The 13,802-nt window shown below is 36.1% G+C and overlaps 1 protein-coding gene across 1 annotated transcript in view; it reads right to left on the bottom strand.

Annotated features, from left to right (window-relative positions):
* Positions 1–13,802, bottom strand: part of aff2 (AF4/FMR2 family, member 2) — a 386,660-nt gene that overhangs the window by 209,100 nt on the left and 163,758 nt on the right. The gene's annotated exons all lie outside the window — the stretch shown is intronic.

Raw genomic sequence — 13,802 nt, 5'->3', positions numbered from 1 at the left:
TAACCTTTAAATGAGGTGTTAACACTGAGCACATGCTCTCCGTAAGTCAAGAATTATAATATTTCTTGAAGAAAAAAGAAAATCAAAGATGGAAAAGCTGTCTGTCTAAGTGTGTGTGAATATAGCTCAACAAATGTCAGTGCTGTCTAAACAGAGGCACGCCAAATTTCATTTAGACATTAAATATAATTATAATTAGCATCATTAAATATAAAAGTTTAAAAAATGAATTATATCATGCTATATTATATTATAATAACATATAATAAAAAAATAGTAACACTGTGGACGTGTTTTTTCATAACTTTTATTAAATATAATTTGTTTAAAATGTAATCTATTCCTGTGATGACAAATCAGAATTGTAATACATTACAAAACTGTAATACTTATTTATTTATTTATTTATTATTTGATGAATACAAAGTTGTTGTTTTTTTGAATTATTTGATGAATACACTAAAAACAGCACTGCTTTAAAAGGACATTTGAAATTTAATTTGCAAAAATATTTACCTATCACTAAAAGAGTCGTTTTGTTCCCTCCCTGCTCTATTAAGAGAATCCACTCACACACACACACACACACGCACACGCACACGCACACGCACGCACACACACATCAACAAAATAAATTGTGTGCTCACCCAAAACAAAATGTACCCACCTAAACAACATGAGGTTATGTCTGCACAGTACTGGATGAGACATACAGGCTTTTAGTACAAAAAACACAGACACACCGCTTTACCACACCAGACAAACACACATTCCATCATGAACACACCATTGTGTAAGACCACCTAAGCGCGCGCACACACACACACACACGCATGCACATACATCCACAGAGACAGACACACGTGCAGAGTGCTCATTTGCACCCGATTTCTCTCCAGTGTGGCAGGCGGTGTGTGTGTGTCTGTGTGTGTGTGTGTGTGTGTGTGTGTGTGTGTGCGTGCGCGCGCGCAAAGGCTGCTCTTGTCTCTTGGGGCATTTCCTTGAGATGATTTGTCGGTTGCCTTGTCTCTCCTTACTGATGGTTCCTCAGGCTCATTAATATTCATCTGAGAGGGAGTGGGGTACGAGACACACACACACACACACACACACACACACACACACACACACACACACACATCGAACTCCACATTACAGAGTCCTCATGTATTCATACTGTGGACTACAGCCTGATATCTAAGCCTTCCCGTTACACACATCTACAGGAACCACAAGCTTTGGGTCTGAGACAAAGAGGTTTACAATACCTGGAGAAAAGTAGCTGCTAACATTTCCATTCATCTCAATGGCAGTTGCTCAGCTGGCACAGGAGCCATCCAGAAGTTCATGAATTTAAAATCTGCCATATTTGCTCATGGGCACTCAGTATCGCAGTAGAAAATGGTACTAGCAACAGCAACATCATTTAGACTTTTCTAAATTTTGAATTTGGTTCAACTCTAGATATTGAATGGATGTAATATATTTTCGCCATCAGGCAGAAACCTTGTATCTCCAGGAAAATTAAAAGATAAATGAGTCTAGCATTTGTTGCTGAGTCACAGCCAATAGGCTATTGTCTTACATAGCATGTGCATAACACTTCATCTTTAACCCTGAAGTTGTTTTTTTCAGAATATACACAATAGTAAAGACTCAACTCCAAAACTATAGCAAGGAGAGTCAAAAGGTAGGTATTATTTGATACAAAACTTTTTACGTTTTTAGAAAATATAAATGACATCTGATTTCGACATTATTGTTTTACATATCTTCTTATTTGACACGCAATAAATCAGGAAGGAAACAAGTTTGGAGGAAATTCCATACATGCGAGCTGCATCTGGATAAATTGTTGTGGTAATAGCATAAAGTCATCAAATGTTACAGCATTTGAACCGTTTGTCATTTTGTTTAGACCTTGATACCTTAAGGGGGGGGGGGGGGGGTGAACACTAAGTTTCAGTCAATCTCATGTACCTATAGAGTAGTATTGCATCCTTCATATCTCCGAAATGTCTTTAGTTTTATTATATTTATAAAAGAAATATGGGCTGTACCGAGTCTTTCCGGAAAAAACTTTGTCTATGTTTAGGATGGGAATCCAAATCTTTAACAGTGTAAAAAGCTCAGTATGCATGAAACAGCATATCACCCCCCCCCCCCTTTAATGGACATTTTTAAAAGTGTTCCTCCATGCGGGATTTCTTGTGATCAATGCAATGGATTATGTTGATTTTGGGCTTATTTTAATCGTGAGAATCTGCTGAAGAATATGAGCGAAAAGTGCCACTATTGAGTTTACTTCTGTTGTCATAACTCCGTGAGGAATATCTCGTGATCACCCTAAAATGGTTATGTTGATTTAGGACAGATTGTAATCGGCTGTAAATAATGATGTGCCATTTTTTACAATCCGTGCATGTTTCATGAAGTTATGGGTGAAAATGCCAGGTGAAATCTACATATGTGACCCTGCACCACAAAACCAGTCACAAGGGTATTTTTTTTTTAAATAAATAAGCTTTATTGATCTATGGTTTGTTAGGAATTGACAATATTTGGCTGAGATACTACTGTTTGAAAATCTGTAATCTGAGGTTTCAAGAAAATCTAAATATTTAGAAAATCACCTTTAAAGTTGTACAAATACAGTCCCTAGCAATGCATATTCCTACTAATAAAACATTTATTATATATTTACGCTAGGAAATTTACAAAAATCTTCATGGAGCATGATCTTTACTTAATATCCTAATGATTTTTGCCATTAAAGAAAAAATGATCATTGGCTTTTTTCATCATCGTTGGCTTTTGCCACAAATGGCTGGTTTTGTGGTCCAGGGTTACATATTTGTTTTTTAGTTAAACAAATGTGCATATTATGCAATTTGTGCAGACTCCTTAGAGGGTGAAAACAACGCAACAGGAGCATGATGAAGGCTTGATTTGAAAGTCTGATTTTATATACAAAAATAATTATTGTGCTGATGCTTTGGTTTCAGTTTCTATTGGCTCTTAAACAGAGACACGCGAATGGGAGCGCGGGCACTCCTGTAGGTCTTAAAAGGTTAATTGGCCAAATTACAGAAACTGAGTGCCCACATGGCTACAGTAAACGTTATAACCTGTAAGATGCATTCAAATGAGGGACAAAATACTGAAAGAACAGAAATTCGACAAAATTCGCTGGGCAAAAACATGGAGAGCTACCATTTGAGCTTGATTTCGGTGAAATGTTAATAAAATAATGACCAGGGCCGTAACAACCACAGGCATTGACCTCTATTACATTTGTTGTTAAGATGGCAGGCAGTTAAAAACTCAAATTTTGAAAAAAATAAAATAAAAAAAATTGGTTGGTTCATTCCAATGCGACACTTTTAGTTTTTACAGAGGAAAAGTGTGGTAAGATATAAGTAGCTAAACATTTAATATTATACAACTGTTTTACAATGCATATGTTTAACTACCCACATACACTTACAGTGATGCAACTTCTCTATTTTGAATTGAAAATATGCAAAATACCATTCATGACAAGACAGTAAACTTTTTCTTTTTATATTCTTGACATACTAACAAGAGTGAATGTGTGCATATTTTTAAGTAAAATATTATTTGCCAAGAGTTTAAATGGATTACTTCAACTATATTGGCTATAATTAGATCTAGAATTTCTTTTACCATTCTTATTTCTTCTTTATTCTCTTAAATCCACTTGAATCCTTTAGATACGTCATATATTTTAAAGGGTTAGTTCACCCAAAAATGAAATTGATGTCATTAATGACTCACCCTAATGTTGTTTCACACCCGTAAGACCTCCGTTCAACTTCAGAACACAGTTTAAGATATTTTAGATTTCAGTCCCAGAGCGTATGCAGTCTATGCAGTCACGTGATTTCATACGTTTGGATCGCGTGTCAAACTGCTGAACTCACGTGACATTGGCGATCCGAATCATGAATCGATTCACTGATTCATGGCTGTTTGAATCGTTATTTAAGGTTTGAAAACAAACGCGGAAGAGAAGACAATGCTAAATAAAATCGTAGTTTTTGACATTTTTGGACCAAAATGTATTTTCAATGCTTTAAGAGATTCTAATCAACCAACTAATGTCACATTTGGACTACTCTGATGATGTTTTTTATTAACTTTATGGACATGGACAGTATAGTGTGCATAGACTGCATATGCTCTGGGACTAAAATATAAAATATCTTAAACTGTGTTCTGAAGATGAACGGAGGTCTTACGGGTGTGGAACGACATTAGGGTGAGTCATTAATGACATCAATTTCATTTTTGTGTGAACTAACCCTTTAATACAACTGCAGCATACTTTAAATACTTAAAACTTTGTTCAAGACATGGTTACGGCCTTGTTAATGACACATGCAAGTGTCGGACCTTATATAAAGCTTAAGTTTATTTATAAAATACAGTGCATTTACATTTCCTGAATGTAGTGTTTTTGGAGATACCGTACGAAGCCCCGCAGCATCAATATAGTATTTTACAGCTAAACTCAAATGTTCATACAAACACTGACCGGTAAATCAACTCTCATTTAAGCCCCTGGTCCTCATTTCTGGCCTGGACACTCATATTGAAAAAGCAATAATGTGCAGGATTAGAGAATCAAATTTCTTTTTTGAGAAACTCAACAGCGTGGCAGGCTGCCATACGGATGCAGGACAGAGATAAGCCTCCAAGGAGAGAAGAATTGTGCTGCTGGAACAAGCAGGACCGCCTCGGACTTCAACACAAAACAATGTCAGCGCGTCATAAATCAATGCTCAGACGCACTGCCTTATGGAATCCACTGCTCAGCACTTGACCTTTGACTGGCCCGGTCCTAACACACCGCTCTGACTCGCAGTTTCCGCAGTAGAGAAAGGCCACTTTCTGGTGTCAATAGATGAGAAACGTTTAGCCTGTTATAGGAAATGTCACTGGATTGGCAATTTCAACTGAAAAGCGATGGTTAGCTTAAAATCTTCAGATGTGCTTGTCTTTCCTCAAGTTTTTTTTTAAAAGTCCAAGGTAAGCTAATGCTAACCGCTGGTTGAAAATTTTCTTATCGCTCACATTTTGAAGTTGTTTTCAGACAACGAGCCAAACAGCGTGAAAAGGAAAGACGTCTGAGTTAACTTAAGATATATCCAAAAGAATATAAATGATCCTAAATGTAGCTTGGACTTACTGACATTTAAAGAGCTGATATGCGGCAGACGCTAATGACTATCCTAGAGATGCTGCTTCGTATGTTTGATATCCACACGTTCACAACACCAACATAAATTACAATGACATAAAGAACACTGAGAAGCAACACAGGCCGGCTGAAATGTGTGTCTGAATGCTCTTAAAGGAAATGCCAATGATTCAAATCCAGATATTTTATCAGTATCCAGTACTGTGTCATTTCATTTTTAATCAATGTGCATTTTTTGGTCAGTATTACACTGAAATTTGGGTGTCTGTTTTAAACATGAACCACACTAGATTGTATGTACTCTTCACAAGTTTAGGTCAGTAAGATTATTCAAAAGAAGTCTTCTTATGGTAAGCGAGGCTGGATAAAAGCAGTAATATTTTTAATTAATTGCAATATATTGTAAAATGTAATTCATTCCTGTGATCAAAGCTGAATTTTCAGCATCATTGCTCCAGTCTTTAGTGTCACATGATTCTTCAGAAATCATTATAATACACTGATTCGCTGCTCAAGAAACATTTTTGATTATTATCAATGGTGAAAACAGTTTTCCTGCTTCATATTTTTGTGGAAATGGTGATACATTATTTTTCAGGGTCGTTTGATAAAAAAAAAAAAAAAAAAAAAAAAGGAATCAGAAGAGCATTTATTTGAAATGTAATCTTTTTTTTAACATTCTAAATGTCTGTACTTTTTAATATTGATAATGAATAAAATGATTTTGTCCGGGCTGCTAGGGTCTTGGTTCTCGCCACATTTCTTTGCTGATTTTGGTGATGATTATGTGGACTTTTGCATGTTTAACAAGATTAAAAAAGGTAAAAATATAAAAGCTGAAAGTGCTACACTCTTACTGGTAGCAAAAAAAAAAAAAGTTTTATTAAAATAGTTCAAATACTTTATAAATGCGCGCACGGGATGGAGGATGAATAAGGATTGGTGAGAGCTGTGGAAATGTGGAACTTTCTGAAGGATTCTGTGGGTGTAGATTCCACGCAGGCCTAGTCATGGCTCTTACCGTTGGTTCAGAGGGCGTGCTGTGCATGACAGCATGCAATATGAATGCTATATGAGAAATCGGCAGGTTCGACTAAATGAGGGTTTGACTCTAGCCCAGCATTACATTGGGCTACATTACATACTACATTGCCACCAACAATCTTCAAAGGCCGCATGACTTTTCAAGTTGTTCATGATAAACTGGATAAGAATAAAGGATACCTGATACAATAGAGCTTGAAAAAGTGTTAGAAAATTGTGTATTCAATATTAGATTCCCATTCCAATGGTTTTAATTCCTTTACATGACATTTGCAGGCCTAGAAATCACAAATAAGCTGTCAGCGAACACTGGTCATTGGTGCCGTTAAAAAAATAATAGTTTTATACTTCATCAGAATGCTACGAAAACTTGGTAAATGTTGAGATATTTGCTAAGTAAAAAAAATGGACATGCTTAGAAAAAGTTACATGGTCTTGAAAAAATAAAAATAAATCGACCACAATAGAAACGAATGAGAAGCAAATTTCCAAACTAAATCTTACTGAAAACTCATTTTTTAAGATATCAACATAACATTTGGAATGCAACTTGTTTAGGTTTATGGCTTTGATTTTCTCATGGTTTACTAGTAAAACATATTTTGGACAAAGATATACTTCACACATACAATTTTAAAAGTGTATTCTTTAAAAAGAGATCAAGTCCAAAGCATTCAAGATTCATGACAGTTTAAGTTGGAAATTGTAAGTTTATTCTCAAAAAGTGATTAACAGGTAATACATTTATCATAACTACTCAGGACTGTAGGCAGGTTTTTATGCCTACAAGGTCCCAAGGTCCCAAAAGTTGATCTTGCTTGGCAGGTTTCCCTGATCTACAAAAGTGCATTTTAAGACGTTTGAAGGCCAAACAAAATGGATAACAGGAGCTTTAAAAGCATGCAAGTGGGCAGTAGAATAAATTATTTGTCAAGCAGATTTAAACATGAGATTGAGGTTAAATGTCACATTGCATCATCCACACTATAAAATGGAAATGCAGAATGTTTATGCTTATTGTTGATAACACACAATCACGTTTAAACAGGAATGACCATAACTGATATGTCTCAAGGATTATTTTGCATTGATGTTCAATCAAATGCAGATGGGATCCTTATGTCCTGATGCATCAAAGAACGGTTTCAGCAACTTGTTTAATTCCTGAAACCAAACTAAAACCATCTTAATGGTTCAACGCAACTTCACTCTCTTCTAACGTAGAAAAGTAAAGCTTCCAATGTCCTAATATGGTGCTGACATCTTGCTCTGATTCGGGACCCACCCACACTCCTGCAGAAACGGTTTGAACAGTTAACAGCAGTAACTGTGTTAGTGTGAAATAAACAGATGTGGAAATGTAGGAATTAAATTTAAAATTTATCTCCTCCCAAAAAAAGTCTGCGCCTCAGTGACTACCTCACTGAGCTGAAGCTGTCTATCTCAGCTGTCAATCATGACGTCACACTCTACATTTTTAAAGCATCTAAAACCAAACATATAAAAATAAAAAAATAAAAAAACAACAACACTGAACTTACAACAGAATGCTAAAAAAAACTACCTAAAATTAGAGAAACTATCCCTGGAAAAAAAGTATTTGAAGCATAATTTGATTTAGTTTTTAATTTAATTGACAAATTTAATTTGTCTCACGTCCCATTAAATTACATGGAGGGGGCGGGGTTTAGGGGATTCTGGGACCAGCCACCTGGGGGCGATAGAAACATGTTGGCTTCACTTTTCAGGACTTGTACACTCACTGTAAAAAAAAATTCAAGCCCCAATTGAAAATTTTCTAGTGACTGATCAAATCTAAATTTTTTAGTCGACCAAATTGAATTTCTGTGAATTAAATTGCATCCATTCACAGAAATTCAATTTGGCCAACTGAAAAGTTCAGATGTGATCAATCACTAGAAAATGTTTACTTGTGGCCTGAATTTATTTTTGTTTTTTTAAAGTGCTCGGTAGTGGACCGTCAAACTGGAATCCGAGCATGCTCAGCAGCTTCTGTGAAAATAAAGCCCGCCTACTTTGATTTGATTGGTCATTTCAAACATCTTGACATTGACGAGCGGTGTTAGTCCGCTGAAGCAACTCAGATAAGAAGGTCGGTTAGGTAATTATGTCACAACCTTCATTATATATATACTGCGAAAAATGACAGAGGTCTGGATCTCGGGGACCTCAAAGGTGGATACGGCCCTGTAACCATTCCATAAATATAATTTAGTACCCCTAAAAAATACACAATATGAAATGCAAATCATTATCAAACAAAAAATATAGTACTTTTATTTCCTCTTTTATTTTTATTTTATTTTTTTAAGAGCAGCATTAGATCTTGGAAGGGTTCCATGGATGTTAAGGTTTGTAATTGAACCAGAAGCCAATTAAGACCCTTTTTAAAATAATTTCCTGTTCCTCATCTGCCTTAGTGGTTGGAAAATCACAACAGAATCAACAGGGATTATTGCAGATATAAATACGTGCATACACCAAACAAAATTACCCTCATAAGAAACAAAGAGGACGGGCAAGTTTTTTTATAAAAGTAATCCACAGTGTAAAGGACAAATCCCAGTGTAACGCCTGTGGCGGCTAACCGGGGCGACTCTCCTCCTTTTACGAGGCCATCACTATAAAATATCTGACATGTTACAATAGAGTATTGTACTGAGATGCCCCGCCACTACACTTCCATAAAGCAGCAGACAGCGAGAGAGAGTATCTCCAAACAAGAGAGCCGCCGTCCTCAGCGGAATCATAATTTAGTAGTTACTAAGCCACTGGTCTGAGAGCTGTGCTTAAATATTATTACTGCAGCAAATCTAGTTTGGCTCAGCACTGATGCCGTGGCTTTAATGCCCTACATGAGGCCCTGGTGTACTTGATGCTGGCGAGGGAGCCCTTTCCTGCCCTTGTGAGGGCCGGTGTTTATTATATCAGCTGTAATTGCCTCTCACACAGCTCCGTGCTTAGGATACAGTCAGTGCAGAGTGTTATAGGCCTGGAGTTGACAAAAAATATCTGAGACAGATAAAGATCAGATTTAGAGGTGGATGTGGGGACACCAGTTCAAAAGTTTAGGGTCGTTTTTAAAAACAGTTTTTTTAAAGAAATTAGTAGTTCATTGAGCGAGGACGCACTGATCAAAAGTGACGGTAAAGACATTTATAATGTTATTATTATAAACGCTCTTCTTTTGACGTTTCTGTTAATCAAAGAATCCTAAACAAATATGTTTCACGGTTTCCCCCCCAAAATTAATCAGCACAACTAATTAACATCGATAATAATACAATTTTCTTGAGCAGTAACATGTTAAAATGATTTCTGAAGGATCATGTGACACTGAAGACTGGAGTAATGTTGCTGAAAATTATACTTTAACATAAGTGGTATTTTAAATTGTTTTTCAGATGAAATAAATACGTTTTTCGTTCCACCTGTGTGTAACCTATTGCTGAAAAAGCATCTATTCTGTATATAAATTATCATAAATTGCATAAATTCCAGAAATATAAATTAACATAAAATATAAATGTCAAATATTTTATTATATTATAACAGATATTTTATCTAAGTTTTTGAAGGGCTCTTAAAGGGGTGAAACATTTCCCATATTCCGTTAACATAACAGGTCAGGGGTGCGTTGTCATCCTTATCCATCGTTCCAAGGAACTTTTGCAAACAGCACCGCAAACAATGACAGCTCTCGACCTGTGGTTAGAAGCAGAGTTTCTTGTTTGCATGACGGGGACCTAATAAATCCACATCTTGAGCAAAATAAGAAAGCCGACATTTAATACAATCTATATATTTTATTTAAAATACATATAAATGTAATTTATGTATTTTAGATTGCTAAGAGGTTTAAAGCACCTTTTTGAAGAGTGCGCATGTGCGGACGTGCTCTAGTACTTAAAGGAGTACTTCAGATACCCCTTAGATAAATACATAATCTGTATTTAAACTGGGTCATTAATGTAGTAGAAATGTGAAATTATTTTTGAATTTGGTGTCTTCTAGACTGAGAAAAGACAGAAAATGTATTTTTGTCTCATGGGGATGAAAGACTACAATTCCCAGAATGCTTCACTGAGCTGTGAGGCCGTTCCCAAAGACACCAACTGGATTACTGTGACTGAGTTGGAGAAGACACTACAATTAAATACTGAACGTGTCTGTTCAATATAACGATCGAATCACCACAGCACTAACTCAGATTAGGAGTCAGATTACATTTAACGTCATAAATGAGCTGATGCACTCTCATGATGAGATCTGAGGTAATCATGACCACATTCGCGGGCCGCGGCCTACAGTTACAACGCGTGTTCAGTCTGGCACATTTTTAGTTCATGCCTTTGGAAGCTTAACTTTCACAAAAAATAATTAGAGAAGTTAAAAGACTTACATTGCTCACCATAGCTCCGTTTAAATGAGTGCCTGTAGCTGCGAGCTGTGCTCTGAGTGTGATCTCCATCCCCCATGCGCGGGTTCAAAACATGCAGAAATGGCTCCCTCTGCTGGCTGTAGTCTTTAGCCTCTGGCCAAACATTCCAAGGATGACGGCAATATCGTCAATTTGCGTCACGGGAGGAATTTTTCCAGAAATAAAATGCATAAATCTCTTGTCTCAGGGGGATATGAGGGGGGAAAGCAAAATCATTTGATTATACTCCAGAGTTTCTACTGATACAAAGCCATATGCTAATCACTGAAGAAACCATGGAAGAGCGAGCCTATGATTCAATCTAGAAATCACGCAAAATAAAAAATAAGATCAGAATTAGAAAAAAAAAGAAAAAAAAGAAGAATAAGTACTCAGGTGCCATGTCCATAATTTATACCAAAACAATCTCGCATGAATGGATTCATTAAAAGCAGTTATTCCTCCACCACCTGGGTGACATCTTTAACCAACGTGGTTGAACGACAGATTTGCGATCCAATGCAGTTTGGGGAAACAGTCACGACTAGCTAGTGCAATGATGCAATGAAGTATGGTAGTAAAGCAGTGAGTTACATCGTTTACGGAAATGCACCCCTAGTCACAATGAACTGTATGGGACCAACAATTAGTAATTAGGCACATGGCATTTACAGTTCAGGTGCACTGGTTCAAATCTAATGAGAATGCTAACAGAGAGCATTGATATGCTAATATGTAGCAACAAAAACATTTCCTTTACCACTCTCCTGGTCCAGTAATCACTGGTTTCACTAAAATATATATATTAGAGAGATGGAGCAGGTTCGCAATGTCTCCTGGACCTTACAAGTCAGTCCAAGACGGGCTTGTGTAGGGGACGTTACCTTTGCCCCACAGGGCCTCCCCTTTATCTTTACTGTCTGCTACCAAATTCAGCCAAGCAGAATGAAGCAAAGTACACTGAAAAACACACCTCATGTCTTATTCAGTCTGATTACAAGAGACCCTAAATCCAAGACGCTGAGTATCATGTTTTTTGGGGGGGTTTTTTACAGTCTCTAAGTGAAGCGTTGCTTATGGTGCAGAATGTCTAAACGTGTGAATGTAAAATGTGTGATGATGTCAACCTCTCTGCCATACAGTAGTATCTTTTACAGTAGAAGTGACACTAGCACTTCACCATATAGCTCGCTATCTGCCGCATGGCAGATAAGCATTTGATTTAACATCCAATTAAAAGGCGTCATTGAAAAATTACTTCAAATAAGCCTTTTATTTTCTTTAATCAGTCTTCGATTCAAGTCTTCCCCGGGTCTGCTCAACCACGAATCCAGGACTCATGAATTTTGATTAAAAAATCTAAGCCCGCTCTTAGCCGCCGCCAATTTTTTTCCCCTTTTTTTGTTACAGGGTTTGATAGAAATTTAATAAATCTATGAGCTCCTGCCAGCTCAATTTATCATCCCTTTTCCACAAGACTGGCCCATAATGCCCACACGGCAAATTACGAGGGAGCCAGCTAACCAAAACTTCACAGAGTGAGATTGAAGAACTATAATCACCGCCACTGAACCATATAATTGCAATAGAATACAGCTAGCTGAAACATTAGCCTTCTCTGTAATGTGTGACATCCGTGTGTTTGGTTAAAGCAAAGGGTAACTATCTTATTCAGTTGACGAGGATAGGTGGGACACTCGTAGTTTGGGTAAAGGCACTTTTGTTCTTTTTTTAAAAGTTTTTTTAAGCAGAATTAAGACAAGTTCAGTTCAGATAAATGAATAATGGGTCAACATGTGTGACAGCGAGAATGGAGACAAGGACAGCAGCAGACAATTCAAAGCTGAGTTTTCAGGATCGTTCCTCCAGTCTTCAGTCACATGATCCCTCAGAAATCATTCTAATATGATGATTCATTTTCAAAGTTGGAAACAGTTCTGCTGCTTAATATTTTTACATAACCTGTGATACTTTTTTTTTTATAATACTTTGATGAATAAAAAGAAAAAAAAAAGAAAAAAAGAAGAAGCAACTGTTTTAAAAATAGAAATCTTTTGTGACGACAATTTACACTACTGGTCAGACATTTTTTTTCTTTCTTCTTTTGAAATGAATCAATAATTTTATTCAGCAAGGATGTGTTCAATTGATAAAAAATTGATAGTAAAGGAGATTTATATTATTTGAAAATATGTTTTTATTTTGAATAAATGCAGTTCTTGTGAACCTTTTATGCATCAAATATTAGGCAGCAGAACTGTTTCCAACACTCATAATAAATCAGAATATGAGAATGATTTCTGAAGGATCATGATCACTGAATACTGGAGGAACCATCCTGAAAATTCAGCTTTGATCACAGAAATAAATGATCATTTAAAGTAAAATAAATTGAAAACCAAATATTTTAAATTGCAATAATATATCACAATATTTAAAACAAATCTGTATTTTTGATCAAATAAATGCAGGCTTAATGAGCAGAATATATTTATACATTTTCAGAGAGAAATAGTGAAGGTGAATGCATATACAAACAAGCTCTCCGTTTAGGATTAGAACGAATTGAACCCAAGCACCTTTGATGACGTAGACGTAGATCCGGAAATCAACACCAATAGAGTTAATTTCAACACTTTAAAAGTGTATATATGGGAACCACCCGCAAAGTGTTAATTCAACACTTTTAAAAGTGTTGCCTCTCACAACACCCAACTCGGTGTTACAATAAACTCTAATAGAGTAAAATATTAACACCAATGCAGATAACAACAACACTCTTACAGAGTTAAGTGCAGCTTTGTAGAAAACACTGGCAGAGTTAAAATTCTACACTGTTCTGGTGTTGACCTAACACTTCAGAAAAATGGAAATCAATCTACTCAACTAATATGTATATATATATATATATATATATATATATATATATATATATATATATATATACACACACACATACATGCATACATATACAAACACACACACACACACACCCACGCTGTTCATTGCAAAGTAAAAAATAAAGAATGCAAAAAGTTGTTTTAAACTAGTTCTTTATTTACGAGCAAGTCCATTTACATCACAGAAGGTTAA

Source organism: Pseudorasbora parva, chromosome 11, assembly GCF_024679245.1.
Source record: "Pseudorasbora parva isolate DD20220531a chromosome 11, ASM2467924v1, whole genome shotgun sequence".
Taxonomy (NCBI): Eukaryota; Metazoa; Chordata; class Actinopteri; order Cypriniformes; family Gobionidae; genus Pseudorasbora; species Pseudorasbora parva.
Note: the sequence above shows the minus strand (reverse complement) of the source record. Positions and strands in the feature narration are given on the sequence as shown.